This window comes from Cervus elaphus, chromosome 33, assembly GCF_910594005.1.
Source record: "Cervus elaphus chromosome 33, mCerEla1.1, whole genome shotgun sequence".
Lineage (NCBI taxonomy): Eukaryota > Metazoa > Chordata > Mammalia > Artiodactyla > Cervidae > Cervus > Cervus elaphus.
Genome location: NC_057847.1, coordinates 68,359,545 through 68,387,004, shown reverse-complemented (window position 1 = coordinate 68,387,004; position 27,460 = coordinate 68,359,545). Strand labels below are relative to the sequence as shown.

The 27,460-nt window shown below is 37.3% G+C and overlaps 1 protein-coding gene across 2 annotated transcripts in view; it reads right to left on the bottom strand.

Annotated features, from left to right (window-relative positions):
- The window catches only part of DPP10 (dipeptidyl peptidase like 10), a 717,819-nt gene that overhangs the window by 244,129 nt on the left and 446,230 nt on the right, over positions 1 to 27,460 (bottom strand). The gene's annotated exons all lie outside the window — the stretch shown is intronic.

The following is a 27,460-nucleotide window of genomic DNA, read 5'->3' as shown; positions in this document are numbered from 1 at the left end:
AGAGGAGAAGGGGATGACAGAGGATTATATGGTTGGAGAGTGAAGAACAAGGAAACCTGCATGCTGCCGTTCATGGGGTCACAAAGAAGCGGACTAGACTGAGCAACTGAACAGTAACAATTGAGTCAGAAGAAGGAGATTATAAGCTTTCATTCTTTCCCTTATTTTTGCCTGATATGCTATTCATCACTTATCTCCCTTAGTGGTAAAGAACATGGGTTTTTATGAATTAAAAAAGAAAAAAAAAAGGTAAACAGTTACTATCTTTATAATAGGAACAATTATATTAACCTCTTACTGTGCAAACAGAAAACCTCCTTAAGGATTAGCCAGGAAATCAACACTGGCATTCACATCCTTTGCTTTTAACTTTGACTTTCATGATATCTTTATAGCAGGACTGAGTCTAATGAACAGAGATGAACCCTTGTCCCTTGTTGCTTCAGGATATTCCCTTGGAAATCCTAAGCTCATTTGAATTCAGAGTTCTCCACTATCAGATTGAGAATCCTTCAGTCTACTATTTTTTTTTTTTTTTCAGTCTACTATTTATGAGTATCTGATCTGCTGTCAGATCCAGCAATCAAGCTCTCATGAAGAAAGTGAGAGAAACAATTCAAAGGAAATTAACCAGTAACCAGTGATAAGATACACAGGATGAAGTAGATGAAAAAAGAGGAATATATTTGACTTATATTTTTAAGCAATATTATTTGTTTTAGCTTGGTTTTGTCTTCTAGATTTACAGTTTCAATTTGAATCTATTCTTTTAGCTAAAATAATGCTTGGGATGTTAATAAGAACTTCCTTTAAATATATTATTTTCTTTGCAGTTATCAAAAATTAAAAAAAAAAAACTGTGAACATGCATATTGATAACTTAATCTCTAATGTTTGAAATTCCCCTGTAGAATCTTAAAAAGTATTTTTTTTTGTTTCAGGAATTAAGATTGCTACTGGCGTCTCAGGGGCTTCCCTGATAGCTCAGTTGGCATGGAGAAGGGATAGTTTACCCATTCCAATATTCTTGGGCTTCCCTTGTGGCTCAGCTGGTAAAGAATCCACCTACAATGCAGGAGACCTGGGTTTGATCCCTGGGTTGGGAAGATCCCCTGGAGAAGGGAGAGGCTACCCACTCCAGTATTCTGGCTTAGAGAATTCCAAGGACTATATAGTCCATGGGGTCACAAAGAGTCAGACACAACTGAGTGACTTCCACTTTCACTTACAGGCATCTCAGATTGTTACCAGTGCTTAAAAATACACCTATTAAACCATTATTTCTTAGTCAATGAAAAGTTAATTTTGTGAGCTAATATTAATGTGTGTGTGCATTCTCAATTGCTCAGTCAAGTCCGACTTTTTGAGACTACATGGACTGTAGCCCACTAGGCTCCTCTTTCCATGGATTTTTTCAGGCAAGAATACTGGAGTGGGTTGCCATTTCCTACTCCAGGAGATCTTCCCAACCTGGGGATCTAACCCATGTCTTCTGTGCCTCCTTCACTGGCAGGCAGATTCTTTACTACTGAGACACAATGGAAGCCCACTAATGACAATAAGAATATGTTAACTAAAATGCTTAACAAAATTTTTCATTAAGAATCATTTGTATTAACTTGTATGTCAATTTTGAATTTTAGCTAGACATCTTTGTATTACCAACTCTACACCATGAATTTGACAGATGCAATATCATCTAAAGATATATAAAAAAATCAAAGACATTGAATTTTTCAACCATGAAATCTGGATTTGAATCTGTGTGACTTTTAATCAGACAGTTAACTTCAGAGCTTAGTTCCTGGTCTACATAGTATGCATACTAAATTGCCATTCAGAATATTGTTGGGAAGATGAAAGAGAAGATGGATCTATCACATAGTAGATACTCCATAAAAGTTGATTTAATCTGAGTTTAAAAGACACTCAAGGCAGACGTTTCTGCTTTTGAAATAATTTATTTGGGTAAATTTTAGTTGTTTTGATCACAAGATGGGAATATTCATGGCTAGACCATAACATGATTTGAAAATAGGTAAAAACTGTTCCTCTGTTGGCTTTCTCTCCCTCTTCATTATTTCATTTCTTTCATGAAAGTAATTCTATAAATGAAAACTAAGGACAAGTGCCAAGTTACTTAAATTTGAGAGGAAAACATATTTCTGCTCAGCATGAACAGAATCAGAATATAAGAAAAACAGAAATCATGTAAAATTGAGAAAATACTTACCTAAAATTAAAAAAAAAAATAACCTAAGAAAACTGAAATTTAAGGTTTTTGGTTAAAACAAAAAGTTTAACTCACAGCTTGAAGGTTATTCAATTACTATGTGGTACATTAAGTCATTGGATTTTGTAGGATTTCATAGTCACACTAAATGACAATGGGTAGAAAGTCTTTTAAAAACTATGGGTTCAATAAATGGCAAGTCAAGCAATATACAACCTGTTTCCTACAAGCAAAAGGATTAATAGACAGACTCAGACACAAGGTGTGAGTCACAGATCCATTATAAATTCTCTAACATTTATAAAGATTCTTGGCAAGAAAAATGTTCAGAAAACGATATACCAAATTAGGTATTTTTCCATAATTTTCAATTTCATGCTGCCAATTTCAATCTGTGAAGATATTTAGAAAATAAATAAAATGTGAGATTTTATTCTGGGAGTTTGGAACACATGACAGAGAATGCCATGTGCAGGTTTTGTCGTTGTTGTTGTTTATTCTGCTGCTCTACCGTTTTGTTTTGTTTTTTTCTGGCCATGCTGCAAAGCTTGTGAGACCTTAGCTCCCTGACCAGTGATTGAACCCAGCTCCATGACAGTGAAAGTGCTGAATCCTAACGACTGGACAGCCAGGGAACTCCCCGTTGTTGACATCTACTTTCAGAGATACCCTGTGTGCTTGCTTACTTCTGGCTATTTGAGAGTGGAATAGTGTTAATACTAGAGATTCCAAAATTTTACTTATGTGCTGACATTAAAACATGTTTCCTTCTTCCTTTCTTCTCTGCCTTTTCTCTTTCTTTCCTCCTTTCTTTCTCTCATTTTTCCCCTTCTGCCTCTTCCTCCATCTTTGTTTTTTCTCTCAGATTACAAAGTTTAAATGCAAGAAATAACTGACTCTTTGGTTTGGAAACATCACCAGAACATCAGCAGAAAATTATCCAGCTGCTACTACATACTATTTCCCATGCCTTAATGAGTTTTTAAATACTGAAATATATACTATACAGTTAAATGTTATCATGAGACAAATGTAGAAATGTCTTAAAAGTCTAAGAGTTGGAAATTAATGAGAATTTGGGCAGATTAGGAAGTAGAAATTGAATTTATTAAACAAGCAATGGCATTATTTAAAATGTTTACCATCACCATTTAGGGAGATAGCATAGGGTGATAGAAAAGTTTAAATTTTTGACCCCTTAGCTCACAAATTGTTTCATCTTAGAAAAATTATGATACCTACTGAGGAATAAAATATTGTCTGCCATATTAAGAAGTCAACAATGATTGCAGCCACCACCTACAGTGAGCTGGTAAGCCCTGAGGGAACTCAGGAAAAAAAACAAAGAATACCTTCCATCTGGTAGCTATCAAACTGCAGCCATTCTTCATAGTGAACTCTGAGGAAACTCAGGATGTAAAAACACAGGAAACTGGCCCCAGATAGATGATTTCAGTAAGCCCAAAGTCTTGTATCTTCCCATACATAGAAAAGTGCTAAATTCCTTAACTTGAGACATCTGATTTTCTTTTATTAACAGTAATCTTTTGTTCCTACTAACTGTTCTTTGTTGCAAAACTCCTTTATATCGTGGCTCCTCCCTAGAATCCTCAGAGCAGTCTTCTCAGTATTATTTGAGATGATGTCTCTTAGCCTTGAAGTCCTTAGTATGTCTGCCAAATAAAACACAGCTCTCAACTTCTAGGTTGTGAATATATTTTAGTTGACAATGTTATAGCCATGCTTTCCGGGAAACAAACTCACTCAGAAGGACAATGCAGATAGTGGAGTGCAGTTTATTACACCGGTGGGCCCAAGGCAGAGTCTCCTCTTAGCCAAGGACCCCGTCCAGCATTTGTGAAAATCTTTTATACCCCATGCGTACATGTCCAAACCCACCACCTACCCCATGTGTACATGTCCAAACCCACCAGCACAAATCCCTTGAGGCTTACAAAGGAAGGGTAAATACAATCACAATAACCCCATTATTCACATGTTATGTGTTCAAACAGTTAATAATCAATAAGCCCGCGGTTATATTCCAACCAGTTAATAACCAATAAGCCTGTGGTTACATTCGGATAGATACAGTCTGGAGGCAGGGTGATTAGTGTCTGTTTTCTCTTAGACAATGAGTAACCTGGATGTGATCTTCAAGATTCCCCTGCCCAGAGGGGGTCTTATCCTTCCATTGTTATTCCCACAGGCGCTAAGCACAGAGTTCAGAGTCCATTGGAGAGGCAGCCTAGCACGATCAGCAGGGACAGGCCTGAGATGGAGTCCAGGCCCTATGAATTCCTTCTTCAACAATACAAAGTCTCTCTAACTCAGTCTTCTCAACCTCAAAATTGGAGAAATAATGTAACTAGTATTTTTCTTATCAGCATTAAATGATATAACATGTGTGGCATCTCAGACACAGACTATATCCAATAAATGCCTGTTAATTATCATCTGCCCAAGAATTACTTTCAAAATGTCTTTATTTTCCAAAATTCTAGCCATGACCTGGTCCTTTAAAGCAGGTGGATATTGGTTATTAATTTTCTCTGTCACATTATCATCTATTCATTCACATACACTGTTGTAAAATCATGGAAAACTTTATAGAACTCATCTTTAAGCAGTACATTATAAAAAATTAGCAGTGGGTCATGAAGTCATTTCAGGCTTCCCTGGGGGTTCAGCAGTAGAGAATATGCCTGCAACGCAGGAGCTACTGGAAACAAGGGTTTGATCCCTGCGTCGGGGAAGACCTCCTGGTAGAGGGCATGGCAACCCACTCCAGTATTCTTGCCTGGAGAATCTCATGGACAGAGGAATCTGGTGGGCTACAGTCTATAGGGTCACAAAGAGTCAGACACGACTGAAGTGACTTAGCATATCTGTATGCATGCATTTATTAAATTACAACAAGCATTTAAAAATTAGAATAACATGCAATAAAAGAGCATAATTTGTTGGATAATTAATGTTTCCTCAAACTTTTGTGATGAGAATGAGATAAAATTGGAGATTTTCAGCTATAAATGACCTTAACAGTCTCATAAAGGCATTTTGATAATGTGGTAAGAAAGAGGTGCTTATTTAATGCTTTCAAAAAATAAATGAACAGATGAAAAAGTACAATGAATGATAATATTGCTATTGACACACTGGAAGAAAGTGAGATAATAGTTAAGAGATCCTTGCAGGTTTAGGGTCATAAAGTGAAAAAGCCTTGAATTTAGGTGGTGATATTCAAGGTGAAGGAAGTAGGATAAATATGACTGGCATTTGCTTGAGTGAAAGAGACAGTGGTTGTGAAACATGATAGCAATTACCTTGATAGAACAGAAAAACTGTGGGTGACCAGTTCAGGCTCAGAGCATTGTTATGTTTCAATGAGCAGTCTAGGTTGAGATAGTTCCTCTGGGGTCAGAGAAGAAATGACAGGTATGAGGACTACACTTAGGCAGCTTGATTTTAAATCAGAAGTTGGACAGGTCCTTATATAAGATATATTACTTTAAGATCGATGCCAAGAGAGTGGAGTTTCTGAGGGATATACAGGGAAGACTAGAAAATTGATAAATTCTGAAAATAGGGTCCCAGGCTACCCGTGTGGAAGGACAACCTTGAGAATCAGCTGTCATCACCCCGTTTAACAAAAACAAGCAGGCTTATCATTCAGTATCAATTTATTTCAAAGGTCATCTGTATATCCTGAAAGATTGCACTGTTTCTAAGCTGCTATTGTCAAATAAAATAGCTCGAAGGAAGGTTTATTCAAATTGTGGCTTGTCCTTATCTTGGTTGTTTTCTCTATCAACCTAAGATACATTTTCCTCTTTGCTTTATAAACTAAGCCTTTATAAATGCCTGTTCTTATTCAGCATTCATTTGCTAATGCACCTTGTGTCTTAAGAAGTAAATTCCTGTTTACCTTGGTTTAAGTTTGCATAGAGAGTCTGCACCAAGCATAGTCTGCAGAGTGCTGCTTAATAAGCATTTGCCAATTTAAAAGAAGTCACTTCACAATATTTTATCTTTCAGAAAAAAATCAACCTTATGTTTATCACACTGTTTGGACAGTGGATCAAACTCACTGATCCAAATTCTGATGAAAAAATATCATTGTTCTAAAATAGTTAAGATTTATTTTGCACACAGTGTATCTTTAAAAATATGCCAGCATTGCACATAGCAGAACTGATACTTTTTCTCCTTTTCTTTGCTGCCAGGCTGACACGGTAATAACTGTCAAGAAACCAAAGATAAACAGACCTGAAGGGAGGCGAAGTTCTTTCAGGCAAACTCTGTTATGCCCAAATGTTACATAAGAGCAAGACCCACACCCTAGTTTACCTGTCTGTTCAGATACTGGGGAGAGCAGAGAAACCTGAGAAAACAGATCTGTTCTATTTTCCTGATCACTGCCACTCTCAGGGTTGAGACTGGACTTGTATTGTGCCTTCTCCAAGCCACAATTCACAGACAGTATGGTACCCTTGTCACCAGCCAAAGTACAAGAAAATGACAGGCTATATTTGACTAGAAAATTTTGTTGAAAAACTAGTCTTTTATTTTCCCATAGAATATATTCAATTACCATCTGGGAAATTTATACGGATTTTTAAAAACATTCTTAAGTGATAATATCTAGAATGTTGACAGGAAGGAAAGTAGATACAATTCAAATATTCCAGGTAATCACAACACTGTAAATCAACTATATTTCAATAAAAAACAAAACAGAAAAAAAAAAAAAATTCCAGGTAAAACAGAAAATGTACCAACTTCCTGGGAGATAGTATATCAATGTATATTAAGCATCTTAATAGTAATCATTTATCTTAAATTACTTATTTTAACCTTGTTATATAATTATACATAACAGAAATTACTTCAAGGAAATAAGAGAGCATATATGAATTTAACGTGTGTCTATCCATTGCACTATTATTAAAAATAGCGAGTAATTAAGTGGCTTTTTCAGAGTACTGAATGTATCCCTGGCAGATAAAATTGGAGCAATTTACAAAGTAAGTTCTGACTTCCCCACATCCCCCACAGCTATTACTCCATAATCTGTGTGGACCCTGGCTGCTCAGTGAGTGACCCCCTTGAAGAACTCTCACTTTGCAAACACATGCATTTTTTTTTCACACAGATCATTTGCCTGCAAGGAAGATCTTTCTTTTCTTTCGTTAAAATCTCAGTCTCATAAGATCAGCAACTTCACATGAAAAAGTAGAAAGAAAAAATAAAGACAAAACCTACATGACTTAAAAGGGCAAATAGAAAAGCTAAAAAAAAGAAAAAGTATTTTTAAAGAAATGCTTTTAGATATTGAATGAGATAATGTCTTTCACTAGACAACAGAAATACAGATAGCCAGGAAAACAGGGGGCTGAAATTAACTGTTTAATGACATATAAATCTGATTAAAAGGTCTTTATAAGATTCTGTGTTAAAAACATACATTGACTTTGGAAACATACACTCCTGTAGCACTTTTTGAAGCATTCATTATGTTTTCTTATATATAACTTTGCCATTCCATAAAAATAGCCAGCTCCTTCAGACATTTACCATATCTAACAGATCTCTGAGTCCTCAGAAAATATACAAATGAGTAAGATAATGAGAAACATCATTGCTTTGCGCCTTCTATCTTCTTGACAAACAGACTTTTACCTAAAGACTGTTAACTTCCTGCATGTATTTTAGTCATAGAAATGTTAGTTTGGGGGAAACACAAAACTAAAAGGTCATTTAATACAAAATATATGTAATTTAGCAGTTGAAGAAACAAACTTGGGAGGTTGAACCATTTGCCCAAAGTTGTTACCAAATTAAACGTGGGTTTGCTCAGCCAACTTGCAGCAAAGCCAGTCTGCTGACACTGGGTTGTGGTGAGGAAAGTGCAATCTTTATTTGCATGCACCAAGCAAGAAGAATGGGTAGCTCATGCTCAAAAGACCCAAACTCTTCGATGGCTTTTAGGCAAAGTTTTTTAAAGGCAGGGTTAGGAGGGTCATAGGATGACTGTTCAGCTCATGGATCTTTTTCTGATTAGTTGGCAGTGAGCTAATAGGGTAATATTTAGGGTATTTCAATCAGCAACTTTCTGGTTTCAACCAGTCTGGATTTGCATGCTTGTGGTCATCATGTAGTCAGTATCCTCCACTGGGTGAGGGTCTTAGTTTTTGCAGAACAACTCACATATGTGCATCAGATTCTTATCTACAACCTTCAGAAGGAACTGTTACTCTTTAGTCCTGTAATTCTTTAGTTTTAAACATTAATTGCCTCAATCTGCTCTTTGGAACTTGAAAAAGGCCTGGGAGAGGAAAACCCTTTTTCTACAAATGAGAAACAGGGGACACAAAGGGGTGTTTGTAACTTGGAGGGCCCCACAAGCTCCTGCTTCTTTCTTCCCACCCTCTTCCCCTTTCCTTGGATACGCCTCAATCCTAAGGACAGCAGGGGTGGAACAAGAAAGAGAATATGATTTTAGATATAGAGAGTAATCCTAAATTCTGCAAGTTTTAGTTTTAGGGGTTTCAAAGGTATACAATTAGTGTTGTTCAACTAGTAAAGAACAAGACTTTTGATCTCCCTATGTAATGCTCATTAACCCAAGTAATGATTCTTTCATTTGTCTCTATAGATTTCTGTTTTGTGAGACAGAACTGCCAAATGGTAAATTTATATATATATATATATATGACACAATGCAGACTTAACAGCATTTAACGTGAAAAAGTTTTAGAATTTAGTCATCAATTGATACTTTGGTAGCTTTGTAGTTTGTGTTGCTGCTGTCACAAGAGTGACTGCTAAAACCAAGCCAAAAACAAAAACAAACACAACAACTAATTAAATCTTAAAATAAGTTAATAACATTCTGAAATCCAGATGATGATAAAAGTGAAATATATCATATTTTACTTGAGTAAGTTATGTGTTCAATTCTAGTCAGCACATTAAGAGTGTCTTTGGCAAACTAGAACAATTCCCATAAATATCAGCTCAAAGAGTTTGAATGAATGAACGCTTTTCTTTTTTAAAAGTAGGCCACTGGAGCCAAATTGAAAAATATTCTAGTACCATAAGCCCCCCAAGATGGACATTTACAAGATAAATAAGTGAATGAACATTAAATAGAATGGCTTGAAATAAAATTTTATTTTTTTCTATGCTCTAGGCATTAATTCTAAAAACACTGGTTCATACCCAAATGACTACTAGCTTTGCCTATACAAAAAGATTAGGGAGAGACTTGGATTGGTGTCAATGTTAAATAGACACAGAAATTTTTCAACAGCAGTTATGCTTTTGTGTAAATTTAAATTAGATGGTATCTGCTTATAGATTATTAATCAAACAGAAATATTCAACTGAAGTTTTCCCTCATAATTAAATTTTTATTTTCCATAATATGTCATTTGTACTTCATCTGCAGCTGCAATCTTACTGATATAAAAGAAATGTCAGCTTCAGAGTGGCCACCTCTTACAAATTATAAATTCAGCTTTGTGGATTAATGTTATAAGTGGTCTACTCTTATGCTAATTAAGTGTGAATGAACCTTGCTTTAGACGCAATCAAGCAGAAATCATTTCCCCAATGATGTGTAAGAAGAGATTACCTGAATACTTTAGTCCTGTGCATTTCAATACATATATTGAAATCAGCTAACGCATTTAAAAGGATTGACATATAAATATAAATTTCAGAAAATCACCATTGTTACTGTTCTTTTTCAAACTGTACGTTAATGAATCTGATAAAATGCATTAAAATCTGCATCTTTCATTTGAGGGAAAATTCATTTCTTCTTTCTTTTAGTTATTAAAATGTATTGAACATGAAGTTTATACTTTTGAATTGGAGAAATAAGCCCCTAACAAACCTCCTCTCACATAAATAAGAGCTTTAAATTCTGGATAAATAGAAAAAAAAAAAAAAAAAGATTTAGTTGAGGGCTCTAGAAGCTGAACAAAACTGAATTTCCAAGAAATAAGTTAAAACTTTGAGAAAGTGACCAGGACATAGTTGATCCCATTTTATTGGTGCTTTATCCTTAGGGTTAATCATGAGAAATGCTGAGCTGGAGGAAGCACAAGCTGGAATCATGATTGCCAGGAGAAATATCAATAACCTCAGATATGCAGATGACACCACCCTTATGGCAGAAAGTGAAGAAGAACTTAAGAGCCTCTTGATGAAAGTGAAAGAGGAAAGTGAAAAAGTTGGCTTAAAGCTCAACATTCAGAAAACTAAGATCATGGCATCTGGTTCCAACACTTCATGGCAAATAGATGGGGAAACAGTGGCTGACTTTATTTTTCTGAACTCCAAAATCACTGCAGATGGTGACTGCAGCCACGAAATTAAGAGACACTTACTCCTTGGAAGGAAAGTTACGACCAACCTAGACAGCATATTAAAAAGCAGAAACATAACTTGGCCAACAAAGGTCCGTCTGGTCAAGGCTATGGTTTTCCAGAGGTCACATATGGATGTGAGAGTTGGACTATAAAGAAAGCTGAGCACTGAAGAATTGATGCTTTTGAACTGTGGTATTAAAGAAGACTCTTGAGAGTCTCTTGGACTGCAAGGAGATCCAACCAGTTCATCCTAAAGGAGATCAGTCCTGGGTGTTCATTGGAAGGACTGATGTTGAAGCTGAAACTCCAATACTTTGGCCACCTCATGCGAAGAGTTGACTCATTGGAAAAGACCCTGATGCTAGGAGGGATTGGGGGCAGGAGGAGAAGGGAACGACAGAGGATGAGATGGTTGGACGGCATCATCGACTCAATGGACATGGGTTTGGGTGGACTCTGGGAGTTGGTGATGGATAGGGAGACCTGGTGTTCTGCCGTTCACAGAGTCACAGAGAGTTGGACACATGAGTGACTGAACTGAACTGATCATTAGGGTAGATGCAGTTTTGGAGGAGATAGCTAAAAAGATTTCTGGTCAGAAGAACTATGAGAAGCTCTTAAGTAACAAGGGCTGCCAAACAGTAAGGGGCAAAAAGAAGCAAGGGGGGAAACTTTAAACATTAATTTATACACAAACTCAGCTCAAGTTTCCAGTTGATTACTGAATCACTCATGTGGGGAGTGGGGCTGGTGAACAGAATTAAAGCAAATTACAGATAAAAATTACCAAACAAGGAAAATGTTAGTCACTAAGCAATGCAGGTGCGAAGGACTGCAATTCAGGTCTTAACAAGTACACTGCCTGCTAAAATCATATCTATGTCTGTATCTCTCTCTCTCTCTCTCTCTCTATATATATATATATATATATATAATCTTTGGGGAAATAAAACAAAATCCAGAGTCTATACAGCATAACAGCACAATGTCCAGGACACAATCCAAAATAACTAGACATATGAAGGTCAAGAATGTGAGTCAATTCTAACATAAAAGATCATCAACAGATGATAAGCAGACAGCTCAGAAGTTAGAAAAATCAGATGGGGATGGTTAAGTAGCTACTATATTTTGTAAGGTTAATGAATATGCCTTCATAATGAATGAAAATAGGAAATCTCAACAAAGATATAGACAATACAAAAAGAAATAAAAGAAAATGTTAGAATTGAAATAAACATCTGAAATAAAATCACTAGATGAGCTTAACAGTAGAGAAAATTGACAGAGAAAATCAGTGCACTTGAAGACCTATCAACAGATTTCATTGAGTCAAAAAAAAAAAAATGAGAGAAAAAAAAGATTTTTAAAAAATGGACTAAGCCTGAAGTCAGGAACTTGGGGGTAATTTCTAGCTTTAGATACCATCTAAAGGATATAGAAGAAGGTTAATGTAAACCCAAAGTAAATAGAAAAAGGACACAGTAATGCTAAAAGAAAAATTAACAAAATAGAAAAGATGTGAACAGTATAGAAAATAAATAATGCCAAATCTTGTTCATTGAAAAATACTTAGATTAAAATATTCAACTAATAACACAGAAGCCACAAATCACCAGTACCAGAAATATTCATCAGATGTTAAAAGAATAATGAAGTTATATAATAAACAACTTTTGAACTGTGAAAGCTCATTCAAGGAAAAAATACATAACCTGCATAGTCCTATATTAATTATAGAAGTTGAACTTTTTATTAGTTAAGTGCCTTAAAAGAAAAATAACAGATTCAGATGGCTTCTTCGGTAAATTCTGCCAAACAATTAAGAAAGAAATAAATCAATTATACATAAAGTCTTGCATAAAATAAAGAATACTTCTTAACTCATCTTATGATTTTGACACTATTTAACAAAAAGAAAGACATAAAAACAAACAACATTAACACACACAAAGAAACTAATAGTGTACATGATCATATATATAAATACTCTTAACAGATTAATAAATCACTCCTGGAAAATTTTCTCAGGAATGCACTGACATTATCTAAAATTAATGATTGCAATCCCTCAGATTTGGGCTTCCCGGCTGGCTCAGGGGTAAAGAATTCAACCGCAATACAGAAGATGCAGGACAGCCATGGGTTGGATCCCAGGGTTGTGAAGATCCCCTGGAGGAGGGCATGGCAATCCACTCTGGTATTCTCGCCTGGAGAATCCTGTGAACAGAGATCTGGCGGGCTACAGTTCATAGGTTGCACAGAGTCGGAAACAACTGCAGAGACTGAGCACAATCCCTCATTCATGAAACTAAGAAGAATATCCATATGGTCTTTCCAAAAGTTGTAAAATAAACACTTGACAAAATTGAACATTATGATGGAAATTTTCAGCAAACTATTAACAGAAGAAAACATATACAGTCTGAGAAACAGCATTATAAAAGAATATTTCTATTTCCTGTGGCTCAGATGGTAAAGTGTCTGCCTACAATGTGGGAGACCTGGGTTCAATCCCTGGGTGGGAAAGATCTCCTGGAGAAGGAAATGGCAATACACTCCAGTACTCTTGCCTGGAAAATCCCAAGGATGGAGGAGCCTGGTAGGCTTTAGTCCATGGGGTCGCAAGGAGTCGGACACAGCTGAACGATTTCATTTTCACTTTCACTACTTCTAAAATTATATTTAGTAATGAAATATTAAAGACTTTTATTCAGAGATCAGAAACAAGGCATGGTGTCTATTCTTGAAATTTCTGTTAATTATTATATTAAAAATTCTAGCCATTGTAATGAAGCAAGGGAAAAAATTCACAAAAAAAGAAAGATGTAAATTTCTTTATTCAGATGACATGATTATTTATATAGAAAATCCTCAGAAATCTCTAAAACAACTTTGATTTTTAGTAAATTTAGCAAAGTCAGTGCCTACAAGGTTAATATAAAAAAATCTATTTTTATATCCTAGCAGCAGAAAAGTGTTCAAAAATTCTTCAGCTACCAGAACATCAAAAATAATATATGTGAATAAATTAAACAAAAGATATGCAAGAAATCCACACTGAAATCTAAATAAAATTGCTGAAAGATTAAAGAAAAACTAAATAACGACATACATCATGTTTACAGGTTGGAAAATGAAATACTCAGGAGGTCAGGTCCCTCAAACTGATCTATAAATTCACTGCAAACAAAATAACTCTGATAGATATTTTTTAGATTTGAGAAGTGATTCTGAAATTTTATGAAAATGTAACTTATCAAGGACGGGTAAAATGATTCTTCAAAAGCAAAATTTGAAGTGTAACACTGGTTCTAATAATTATCATAAGGCAATAGTAATAAAGACAGTGTATTAAAAAAAATACTCCAACTTTCATGAGATGGATTAACAAATACAAATTGTATATTTAAATATGTGCAATGTGATACTTTAACATATCATAAGCTAATTAGCACAATCAAGTTATTAACAAATCTATCACTTTACAGTTACCATTTGTGTGTGTGTATTAGAAAGAGCAATTAAATCTACTCTTTTAGAAAATTCCAAATATACAATGTAGTATTAGCTGTAATCACCATGCTGTACATTAAATCCATAAAACTAATTCATTTTATAACTGAGTTTGTACCGATTAGCAAACATATCCCCCTCTCCTCTACCCTCATCCCCTAGTGATAATCATTCAATTCTCTAGTTCTAGGAGTTCAGCTTTTTAAGACTCCACATATGAATGTGGTAACACAGTATTTGACTTCCTGTGCCTAGCTTATTTCACTTGACATAATGTCTTCAGGGTTCATCCAAATTATTGTAAATGGCAGGTGAGCAATATTCCAGTGTATATGTGTACCACACTTCCTGTATCCATTCATCTGTTAACAGGCATTGAATGTTTTTTCTTTGTCTTGGCTATTGTGGAGAATGATGCAATGAACTTGGGAGTTCAGGTATCCCCTCAGGATACTGATTTTGTTTCTTTTGGATATCTACTCAGAAGTTGGATTTCTGGTTGACATGATATTCTATTTTCTTTCATGTATTGCTATACAGTAACCTGGAGGATATATTGCTAATTAGAAAACTAAGAAAAAGAAGCAATATGCAGAAATACATTTAGGATATTATCTTTTGGTAAGGAAGTGAGGACATGGACTGATGGGTGGATTTACATGCATATATTTGCTTATGATAAAACCAAATTGAACTAGAAATATAAACTGAAAATGAATTAAACAGGTTAACCAATTGGGGGAGAGAAGGAAAAGGATGGGGAAGACAGCAGTGGAAGTTAGGATTTCTCACTTGACTGGCGAGCTGCTCTACAACATGTACCTTCGTTGCTTTGAAGAGAGAAAAAAGTCTGTGCGCCACAATGAAAGATCCCTCATGCTGCAACTAAGACTCGAGGCAGCAAAATGAATTTAAAACGTGTTTAAAAACTGCATTAGAAGGACAGGAAGAAGAAAGTTGTGGGCTCTAGATCGGGGTAGAAAACTTTCTCTGTAGGGGCCAGAGAGTATATATTTTAGGTTCTGCAGGTAATATAAGTTCTTTTCTTTCCTTGTCCCCCTCTCCTCCTCTCCCTTCCTCCCTCCTCTTTCCTCTCCTCCCTCTCCTAGTCCCGCTCCTCCTCCTCCTTCTCTCCTTCCTGCTCTCCCTCCCCCTTCTCTTCTCCTTCTTTCTCTCTCCCCCGACTTTATTTCTAAAACTCTTTAAAAATGTTAACAATATTTTATTTAATGAGTCATGCAAAGACAGGCTACAGCCTGATTGACCAACAGCTCACAATTTACTGGCACTTGCTTTAGATCAAAGTTGTCTAATCAAAAGTTCTGTGAAAATAAAAGAGGTGTTTTTTTGGTTTGTTTGTTTGTTTTCCCTGTACTATCCTTTACAGTAGCCATCGGGGCATGTGGCTATAGAGCACTTGAAACTTGATGAGTACAAAGAAGGCACTGAATTTGTACATTATTTGATTTCAATTAATTTATTTAGCCACATATGGCTAGCAGCTACTGAAATGGAGAGCATAGGAAACCCAGTTTTTTCCAAAATAATGTTTCCATCTTAATTTTACAACTCCACATAGCCTGGGGGTGATACCAGTGAGTTGTTTTTCATCTAGTTGATTACTACTGACTAAATTAGATCTCCAAATACCGTGTGTGTGTCATCCTGGAGGGCACTGTGTGTGTGTGTGTGATAACTGCTCAGTTGTGTCTGACTCTTTGCGATCACATGGACTGTAGCCCACCAGGTTCCTCTGCCCACGGAATTCTCCAGGCAAGAATACTGTGTGTGATTCCCTTCTCCAGAGGATCTTCCCAACCCAGGGATCGAACCCAGGTCTCCTGCATTGCAGGCAGATTCTTTACCATCTGTAAAGAAGCCCATCTGTAAAGGGGCTACCAGGGAAGCCCCTCATATTGAGTATTATACATAATACTGTATTATTATATATTATCATATTTTACTATAATATATGAATATTATACATAATACTTAATACATTTTCTTAAGATTTTCATTTTTAGTATATTTATTTTGGTTGTATGCTATCTGTGTAATAGTTGCCTCTCCCTCTATGTTGTACAATCTTTGCAAGAATGCTGACATCTGCTTTGCTCACTGCTCTAGCCCAGATTTTAGCATAGGACATGGTACAATGCAGGCATGTGAGAAGTATTTGTGGACTGACCGGGAAGTCCACGGTAAAGAATTCCTATGGTCAAACAGTCTGGGAAACACTGAATAAGTTTTTTTTTTTACAGTGACTTTTATATAATAATATGGACACTGTGAATTTTCAAAATGGGTTGTTAATCAAACTACTCCACAAATACTGGGAAACTTCGCATTTGTGTTTGCTTCCAAAATACTTATTAACATGTTGCTGAACACTAATTCTTGATAAATGGTAACTTGAGAAATGCTGTTCTTGGTTTTATACTAGAGAAACAAAGGTAATCCTTACAACTCATATATGTTCTAGCCCAATTCCAGACTTGAAATCAAACCTTTATTATGGTAAATAGTGTTTTGTGTGTGTGTGTTCAATAGACTCAAAGTTAAAAAATGTGTCAAGAAGAAGTCTGATATGGTTTAAAAAATGGTCAGCATGATGTAGAATTACAATCATTTGGAACCACTGACTTAGGAAATCCCATGGATATGGCCCTGGCAGGGGTTGTCTGATGATTTAAAAAAATTCATTATTTAATATATTTGCCAGAATATTCACCCCACAGGCAAGATTAATTGCAAAAACATTAGGAGAATAGTAAAGACAGACTTGACTTTCCAATTTTTGCCTAGGGAAATCATTCTCTGCAGAAATTAAGAACCGTTTTCTAATGCTTATCACTTTCCACATTTCATCTGCCCCCTTTCTTATGCTGCATAGCCTGACCAGGTCAGATGCCAGCATGCTCATTAAATGAAGTAGAAATCTACAAGATAAAAAGATTAAAGAGGGTCACAAAGTCGGTACCATTTTTTTTTTCCACTGAAACATGATGTCTATACTCCTATCCTGTGAATCTGGACAGGCCCTGTGACTGCTTTGAGTACTAGAATATAGTAGAAGTGATGCTAATAATTTTGCTCTCAGGCCAGAAGATACTTCCTATCTCTTGGGACACTTCTTATAGGCATCTTGAGCAACCAAGTAAGAAATTCAAATACCCTGAGACCATTATATTGTAGAATTCATCTGTCAATATGTGACCATGTGACATTTGGTCAATAATTTCAGCTGGACCCAGCCTCCCAGCCACCTACTGCAAGACACCTCCCTCTCCAAGAGATCATCTCCAAGACACCAAAGAGAAGACTTCTTCAACCTTTCATTCCTGCACATTTACAGCTAAATACCATCAAGTGATCCCTGTTGATGTCCAACGGAAGAGAACAAACTCTTTACCCAAATTCCTGACCCAGGTAACCATAATGTATAATGCAATCCTGTTGTTTTATTCTAGTAACTTCAGAGCTGATGCTGCAGTGATGCATAATTAGGATAGAGTGAAATAATTCTGAGTATAATGATACTAAAGAGGCTAAAAAGGAACTATTTTCCTAGTAGTCCTGACAACAGAGAAATTTAAGAGGGAGCACTTTTTTTTAAATGTGACCTGGAACATATGTAAAGTTTAAAGAAAATATTCACTGTACTGTTTCCCCATTCTTTGCTTTTTGGACTTAAATTTCTCTTCTATTTAGAAATAATTTGAAAAGTTTTCTGAGTCTCAGTTTCTCATTCACAAAAATGGAGATTATATTATTTGATCATCTCACAGAGATGCAAGATGATACAATACTTTAATTACAAAGCAAGAAGAATGAGAAGATGAATGCTAACTGAGTGCATAGTACATAGCAAGCATGTACCAATTTTTTCTTCTTCCCCTTTGCTGCCTGGTGACAAGAGGAAAGATTCAGCATCAGGAGACTGAGTAAAATTAACTGGAAAATATTAGTTGAATCACTAACATTGCTGAGAATTCTGCTGTAATTTGACAATTGTTACATATCTACTGATCTATGTTATTTATATTGAGATTCAAATATGTCAATTGTTATTAACAGAGTTTATGAAGTTAAAACTGCTAGGGAATGTGAAATACTCATGTTGGTCACTAATGATGATTATAATGATGATGTTTGTGAGTGTGTGTGTGTGTGTGTGTGTGTGTGTGCGCTCAGTCACTCAATCATGTCCAACTCTTTGTGACTCAACAGACTATAGCTTGCAAGGCTCCTCTGTCCGTGGAGTTTTCCAGGCAAGAATACTGGAGCAGGTTGCCACTTCCTTCTCCAGGGGATCTTCCCAACCTAGGGATCAAACCCATGTCTTCTGAGTCTCCAGCACTGGCGGGTGGATTCTTTACCACTTGTGCCATCTGGGAAGTCCTGATGATGACAGTCTTCTATTTCCCTGGACTGAAAACCTCTAGATCCATGTCTTGTCTCAAGTCCTTGTACTATGTGGTGAGCACAATGGAGACATCTACAGAAAAGATGCTTGATCTTTGAATGCCATTTCCCTTAGTCACTTAGGAAGACAGCTTCTGGGGTCACAATAAGATTCAGGTTCACTAAATGTCTATCCTCAAAGGACAAGATGAAATTGCACAATTTCCTAGAGTCTTTTACCACTTCTGAGTAGCACTTACTCCATGGATTATGGTGATTTGTAGGTACCCCTGAGAACCTTGTTGCTTTCATACCTACAACTTTGTATGGGTCTGTGGTTTGTTAATTCTGCTTAGCAGGGTTATTTGGTATAACAGAGTTTAGTAGTGTTTGTGGCTGAGCAAGAAGCTTGGTAGTACAAAGATCAGGTCTGAAACTGAGAACCCGGGCTCCAGTTCTCAATCACATTTTTGCTCTGTGACCCTGAGGAAATCATTAACTCCTTGAGCTTCAACTTCCTCATTCATAGAATGGGGGTAATAAGCCCTGATTCACTGACCTATTATGAAGTAAAATGACATAAGGCAGGTGACAATACTAGGCCAATTATATAGAGATCTGCCAAAGAAAAGCACTTTAATCACACTACTACTGAGCACTTACTCTTTTGAGTCAAATTATTTTTTTGCAGTTGAGCTGAGCCCAGTGATCACAGAAAGACAGAAACATTTATATGTGAACCTTTTTAGATTGATGTCATCCCATTTAATTATTTTTGCTGTTGTTTCCCTTACTTGAGGAGATATATCCAAAAACTTCTTCCTAAGACTGATATCAAAGAACTTTCCACTAAGAACACAGAAGCTCCACCAGTGAAAACTCCAAAATATGAGCCTCAGTCATGCTCCTTTTATTTCTCTCAGATGATTAAATGTACAGTATATAAGAATGTGGAATCTACAATACATCTTTGCTTTGTCACTTTCCAGAAATTTGACCTTGGTCAAGTGATTTAACCGCTTTGGGCCTCCTTTTCCTTATCTGTCCAATGGATATTTGTCCAAAAAAAAAATATTTCTTGAAGACTTCCACATTCAGGTGCATTTTCCAGAGCTGGAAGATGGGAGGGCACCAAGACAAGGAGGGAGGAAAGGGAGAGAATGGCTGAACACATGAAGGAATTAATGATGTAAATTTTTTAATAATGAAAGATCCAGGGTAAAGAATATATGAGAGATAATCCTTTGCAGGATGCTTATTCTTATAATATCTCTGTAATACTGAGATTGCTTCCAAATAAAAATTGTTTTTAAAAGAAAAAAGAAATAATACCAGAAAATCCCTAAGTTATATGTTGGAAGAGCTTGAGATTGCATCCACAGGCAGTTTGGGCATCTGGAAACAACCTTTAACTTCTATGTTGCTTCTTGATCATTCATTAGGACTCAGAGAAACACAGTGGGCTTGAAATTTTTTTCATTTAAAATTTTTTAAATCATTTCTCTTATAAAGTTTGTGTGGCTATCAGAGCTTCTGACAGAGTAGGCACTCCACAATGCTTGTGTTTTGCTTTTCCCCAAACAGGTATACATGATTGACAGGCATCATTTGCTTAATGGGATCAGTTGTTATATCTGCATGAATAGTCTTTACTGTGGCGTTTCTCATAGCCTGACTGCTAGAAAATATGCATCAAGATGAGGTGGCGGCATAGCATAGTAGCCAAGAGCATGGACTATTGAACAAAACTGCCTGGGTTCAAATCTCAGCCCTTTCCCTTGTTAGCACTATGTCCTTGGGTAAACAACTTGCCTTCATTCCTCTCTCATAAAATGCAGACAAAAAAATTAGTGTTTTGTGACTTATCAGAAACTTTGTTGTCCAGTTACTAAGTCTTTGAATATTTCCCATGGACTGTAGCACACCAGTCTTCTCTGTTCTGCATTATCTCCTGGAGTTTTCTCAGACTCATGTCCATTGAGCCAGTGATACCATCCAACCATCTCATCCTCTGTTGCCCTCTTCTACTCTTGCCCTCAGTCCTTCCCAGTATCAGGTTCTTTTCCAATGAGTTGGCTCTTCACATCAGATGGTCAAAGTACTGGAGCTTCAGCTTTGGCATCGGTCCATCCAATGAACATCCAGGCTTGACTTCCTATAGGATGGACTGGTTGGATCTCCTTGCTCTCCAAGGGACTCTCAAGAGTCTTCTCCAGCACCACAGTTTGAAAGCATCAATTCTTTGGTGCTTTGCCTTCTTTAGCAGAAGCTAACACTTATAAAATGTTTATAATACTATGTGGTATGTAATAAACACTATGTAAGTATTTGTTAGAGAAATAAAAATTGCCTCTGAGAAGGAAGGCTTGAGACAATAAAGATTTCTAGGCCCCCCATACGACTGGATGAATCAGAATCTCTTGAGCCAGTGGCATTTTAACAAGTGCTCTAGGTAATTCTTAGTGACATTAAAGTTTGAAAGCCAGCGCTTTGGTTATTAGGAGCCTTGATGAAGTGATTCCACAGAGGCAGCTAATATAGTAAATTAAACTTTGCTTTTTCTGTCAGTATCTTAGGTCTGAAAAATCCCCAAATCCTTGTGGAAGATTTCTCCCCAAATCAAATTAAATAAACCAATAAGATATGCTTCTGGAATGATTAGCATCTCAAATTATAGTTGAGTTGGTGGGTTTCCTTGGTTTGTTTTTTCCAGGTGCCTTCTCTTCCTTGATCAGTTTCCCCAGGAAAAATGTTGCTCACTGCCCATATCTTCGCTTGTTTGAGGTGTGGATATAAATGAGGCCCCTGGGAGTTTGGGATACACTGGAATATAGCTCTTTACCCTGAATTAGTCATCCAGTCTCTATGCCTAATGGAGAAAAGCTCCAATAGAAAATTCCAATTAAACATGATGATTTTAGCAACTGTTTTTTTTCCGGAAGGGAATTTAGAGTTGTTGCAGAAAAGTTGTTAGCTTCCACATTAATTTTGTCATTAGAGTAAATTTCTACTGTTAGACTGAAAACCTTCATGATGCATGAAAGTCACATCGTGGTCACATTATGAGATCATCATGTGAGGAGAGTTTTTCCTGTTAAGGGGGCTTCACTGGTGGGTCAGACAGTAAAGAATCCTTCTGCATTGAAGGAGATCTGGATTTGATTCCTGGGTCAGGAAGATCCCATAGAAAAGGGAATAGCTAGCTATCCACTTCAGGATTCTTGCCTGAAGAATTCCATGGACAGAGGAATCCTCCATGGGATCACAAAAAGTTGGACAGGACTGAGTGACTAACGCTTTCACGTTCCTGTTAAAGGTAACAAAACCCACAGAGACTTAGGCACTGGATTCAGAGCATGAATATTTGAGCAAAGAGGAGGTACAGAGCTATGCTGCCAGCTTTTACTGCCCCTAAGAAGCACTGACTTTGTGACTTTAAGGCCTCAAAGGGACCCAACATAGGTGTTCACTATTTTTACAGATGAAGTTCATAATTGACATAATACAAAAAAATAAATTATTTTAACCACTAAACTGGCCTTAATCATAATCATCAAATAATAATTATTATCACCTGAACTGTTTTACCTCCTGTCCCCCATGTTGAAGCCCTAGCCCCCAGTACCTCAGAATGTGACTGTATTTGGTAACAGAATCTTTAAAGAAGTAAATGAAGTCATGAGAGTCGATCCCAAGCCGGTGTGACTGTGTGTCCTTATAATAGAGGGGACATTTGTCTATGTATAGGCGCAGAGGCCAGACCATGTGAAGACAGGGAGAGTGTGACCTGGACAAGCCAAGGAGAGAGGCCTGAGGAGAAACCAACCCCACTAACGCTTTGATCCTAGACCTTTAGCCTTCAGAACCGTGTGAAAATAAATACCTATTGTTTAAGTCCCCAGTCTGTCGTACTTGGTCATGGCAGACCGAGAGACCTAATACAATAGTAACTACAACAGCACTAACATTTTATAGCACTTTCGAAGATTTGTATGATCTCATTAAAATTCACACACACACTAAAGGACATAAAAGCCTACTCTGAGACGGGCACTTTAATATCATCAGTGAAATATTACAAATGAAGAAACTAAAGCCTAGAGAAGTTTGCTGATTGGCACGAAGTTCCATTATTAATCAGTAATGAAGACATAAATTGCACCCAGTTCTTCTCTCTACATGGCTTTCCTGGGCCTCCTGCTTCAGAAGGATTTGGCTCTATGGGTCTCCAGGTAGGAGGAGACAGAAGGTACAGTATCTGCCTAATGACTGACCCCTTTGGACCTGGAAATCAGTGAGTGGCTGGGACAGTTTCTGACAGTTGGGGGCCCTCACTGCCTTGGCTATCATCCTTGTTGGCAGTACCTGGACTGGGGTTATCACTCAGATTTTGTGGGTGTTTTTCAGCAAATGTGCATTATTCTTAATTGTCCCATGAGGTAAGGCAGACATTGTCCACTTTGAAATATTAATCAGTTTGTTCTCTTCTAGAAAGCTTCTCTTTCCTCTCCTTTTCTAAATGAATCCTACTTAGACATTCATGCTTGGTTCCTATTCAGTCTCCTTTCAGTATTTTCCTGAAAATTTCAACTGAATACTGTGAATTCCTACATTCAGTGCCATAAAATGTTCCACTTAATGATAAAATGCCAATTCACATTAAATAAAGCAAAATGTTTGTGAGGTTATTTACCAAAGCTGTGCTTAGCTTCTTGGAACATACTTGAGACCATGAACCTGAACCTCATTTCTTTTGACCTCTTCATTAAAACTCTGCTTAAAACTTAGCAGAATTCATTTGGCAATTTATCAAGCACTGTTTTATGCCACTAAAACAATTACTGTCTCAAAATATTGCCTTGTTCTTTCATCAGTGTGGAAATTCCCATGTATTTATATCTTTCCTGACAATTAAATTGCAATCTTCTCAAAGGCATTTTGTCCCTGCCATGGGTAAGTGTTTAATAGATCACTGTAAACATAGGGGCTTAAAGGAACACAAATTTATTATCTTACAGTTTGGTAGGTCAAATGTCTGACAAACATCTCACTAGAATTGAATCATAGTGCGAGCAGGGAGGCTTTCTGGATGCTCCAGGAAAGAACCCATTTCCTTGCTTATTCACACTGTTGGCAGAATTGAGCTCTTTGCAACTATAGAGCTATGGCCCCTGTTGCTGTCTGTCAGTGGAGGGTATTTAGCAGCTTCTAGTGGCTTCCAGGTTTCTTGAATTCTCTGGCTCATGCCCTCCCTCCATCTTTGTGGCTTTTGGGTGACTTTTCTTCCTTCTTCTGCTTTAAAGGACTTATGTGATTACACTAGATTCACCAGCATAATACAATATAATCTTACTGTTTTAAGACTTAGTGATTTCCAGCCTTAATTCCCTTTGCCTTATAATTCAATGTGCTCACAAATCCCAGGGATGAGGATATGGACATTTTGGGGAACCATTATTCTGCCCATCACAATCATCAACCATGGGTAATTATAAGGATATGATCCTGTCCTGCTGCTACAGTCTGAAATTCTGCTTTAGGCAATTCTGAATACAAATTGAATTCATCCACAGAGCTGGCACTTTCTTAGGAAGTGGTGAGCTTCAAGCTACTGTATGTACAAGGAAAAACTATTTTTGATCCTTCAGGAACAAGGGCTATAAACGAAAAAGAGCCCACAGGGCTGCTGCACTTATCACTAATGATGGTGCCTCTGAAATGTCTCCAGAGGACTCAGAATCTGCACACTTGAAATCCTTTTCAAGTTGAAGTTCTAAAACAGTACCAAACTCTCATTTCCTTATGACGATGCTTCAAGATAGATTTCATCCAAAAAAATCCAAACTAAATATAATGAAACAAGAGCAAGGCTTTATTATTATTATTATTATCATTATTTATGTTTACCCCAAAGTCCAAGTCTGCAGTCTGACCCCTGATAGGCCTGTTGTTCCATTACACTCTACCCTGGCTGTATAGCCCCATCTTTCTAAAAGAGCAGATTTTTTTTTTTTTTAAACACAGGGTAAAGATGAAAAGTAGAAACTGAAGATTTCTTCTAGATACATGATTAATCAAGGTAAAGTTGATAAAACTGAGCATGGGAAGATGATTTTAAGAAAATCAGCTCCCAGGGGAACCATTAAGGAATTCTAACTATTTAGAGGAGCTTCCTTCTAAGCTCCTCTGAGGCCCAGCCCTGGCCACAGACTGGGTTTGGCACAGTAGGTAAACAGGCTGCTGCTGTCCATCCTTCTATGGAGAAGAGTGGGCTAATATGGGCAGGCAGAGGACCCAGGAGGTCACTGAAATCCAAGAGATTGCAAGGTCCAGGGAAAGTACATTCAGAAAAGTTGTATTGCTCACTGGTATATTCCCGGTGCTGTTCCAGATTTGGGTGTAATAACAGTTATCCTCAGCATCAATAAGCTTACAGCTTTGTGAAAAAACAGACAATTAAGTTCTTCACTCAGTGGACAATGCTACATACAGGTAGCACATCTATGGAAGCTCAGAGGAGGGTCTAACCACTGTGTGTGTTAGAAATCTGCTGGGAGACAGTGATAATTCAGTTAGGTGTTGAAGAGCAAGTGGAGACACGGAGCAAATAGAGATGGGCCAGGCATTTGAGTCGGAGCCAGCGGGGCAGAAGCTGTTGGAGGAGTTACAGTCTAGTGAGGTAGAGAGAACCAAGTCACAGAAAACTCCATACAGGAAGGCAAGAAGCCTGTGCTAAGGCTTAATCATATCACGTATGGATTATCCTACCCCTTGTAACTCAGCTAGCAAAGAGTCTGCCTGCAGTGTGGGAGAGCTGGGTTCAATCCCTGGGTTGGAAAGATCCCCTGGAAGAGGGCATGGCAGTCCACTCCAGTATTCTTACCTGGAGAATCCCCATGGACAGAGGAGCCTGGCGGGCTACGACCATGGGGTCGCAAAGAATCAGAGCTGGCTGAGCAACTGAGCCAGCACAGCAAATACAATAAAGAGGATGATAAGGAAACAAAACTGAGGGGAGGGAAATAGTTCCCATGCTCTCAGAGTAGGTCAGGGAAGTAGTTCCTGGTGAGACAGTAGTGTTAAGGAGGAAAAGGATTAATTAATCCCGAGAACTAGGAGGCAGTAGAAAGGATAGAGTGAAGATGGGGGAACAGAGGGAGTTGGGAAGATGGAGAGGGAAGTGAAGTATGATGATGAGGTTCTTAGATTATGTGGATGACTCTGCTGGTGACTGAATTAGCTTACAATAGCTAAAGAAAATCACAATGCCCAGCATGAATTATGTTAAGAAGGACATAGCTTTCATTAAGCTTCAGTGGGTCAAGGTGTAGAGACTGAGGCTAACTCAAGCAAAGGGAGGAGCTCTTACAATATATGTGCAGAGATATGAGAAGATCGGAATCACACTGGAAATCCAGAAGCTCAAAAATTCCTGGACACCTGGGTTTCATACAGGCTATACGTCAGGCATGCTGGCACTTCAGCAGTGAGTATTTATAGCTCTTCACTTCATTGCTCTGTTCATTGATATGATTCCATCATACCCTGACCACTGGTCTAGTTCCCATTTGCTAGTAATAGTTTCTCTCACTCTCTATGTTGAATTTTATTTCAGCATTCTGAAATTTCTGCTTTCTTGGGAATCTGGCTAATGAATTCTGCTGTACCTCCAAAGGATAATGATAACATTTTTTCAGGACTCTAATGAAGCATTTAGATATATCTTATGCCATAATCAATATATCTTCTCTGTGCTATTATTACAGATGGAATTCTATTATTACAGAATTCTGTTATTACAGATCCAATTTCTTCTTCACTATCTTTTCTTCAAGTGGAATCATGAAATAGTCATTATTTATCCAAGTCAGTTTCTTCCTGGAAGGCCCAAAGTTATCCCACATCTTTTCAAAGAGAGTTCAAAACAGAATAATAATGGTAAGTTTTGGTCTTCATTAATAACTGAATGATTTCTTAAAGATTCTGTGAAATCAACAACTGCAATGCTAACATTTTAGGTCCCAAGAAATATTCTCTTCAAACTCTCATGTTATTAAAAAAAGTGAATCTAAATAATGACTTATGTAATCAGATGACCTTGATTCTGTGCCATGAACAATTTTAGGATCTTCATGCTAATGTTATATCACACATAAATAGAGGGAAAAAAAGATACGAAAGACTCCAGTGCTGGGAAAGATGGAGAGCAGGAAGAGAAGGGGGCAACAGAGAATGAGATGGTTGGATGGCATCACCAACTCAATGGACATGAGTTTGAGCAAACTCAGGGAGACAGTGAAGGACAAGAAAGCCTTGTATGCTGCAGTCCATGGGGAGAATCAGACATGACTTAGGGACTGAACAACATGAATGGACAAATACATATGTATGCACAGCATGCATGTATACTGTATATGTGTGTATATATATATACAACACATATACAATATACATGTGTGTGTATGCTTAGTCGCTCAGTCATGTCCGACTTTTTGCAACTCCATAGACTGCAGCCTGCCAGGTTCCTCTGTCCATGGGAATTTTCAAGGCAAGAATACTGGAGTGGATTGCTATGCCCTCCTCCAGGAGATCTTCCCAAGCCAGGGATCGAACCCAGGTCTCCTCCATTGCACGCAGATTCTTTACCAACTGAGCCACCAGGGAAGCCCGAGAATACTGGAGTGGGTAGCCTACCCCTTCTCCAGGGGATCTTCCTGACCCAGAAATCAAACCAGGGTCTTCTGCATTGAAGGCAGATTCTTTACCAGCTGAGCTGCCAGGAAGTCCAGTATACATGTATACATACATTATTAGGTTGGCAGGCCAAGTTTAAAAATTTCCAAGAATGTAACTTTTTCACTGATAATTCTAAAATGAGAAAATATAGACAGGATGTATCAGAAAACTAAAAGATTGGAAAGTGGAG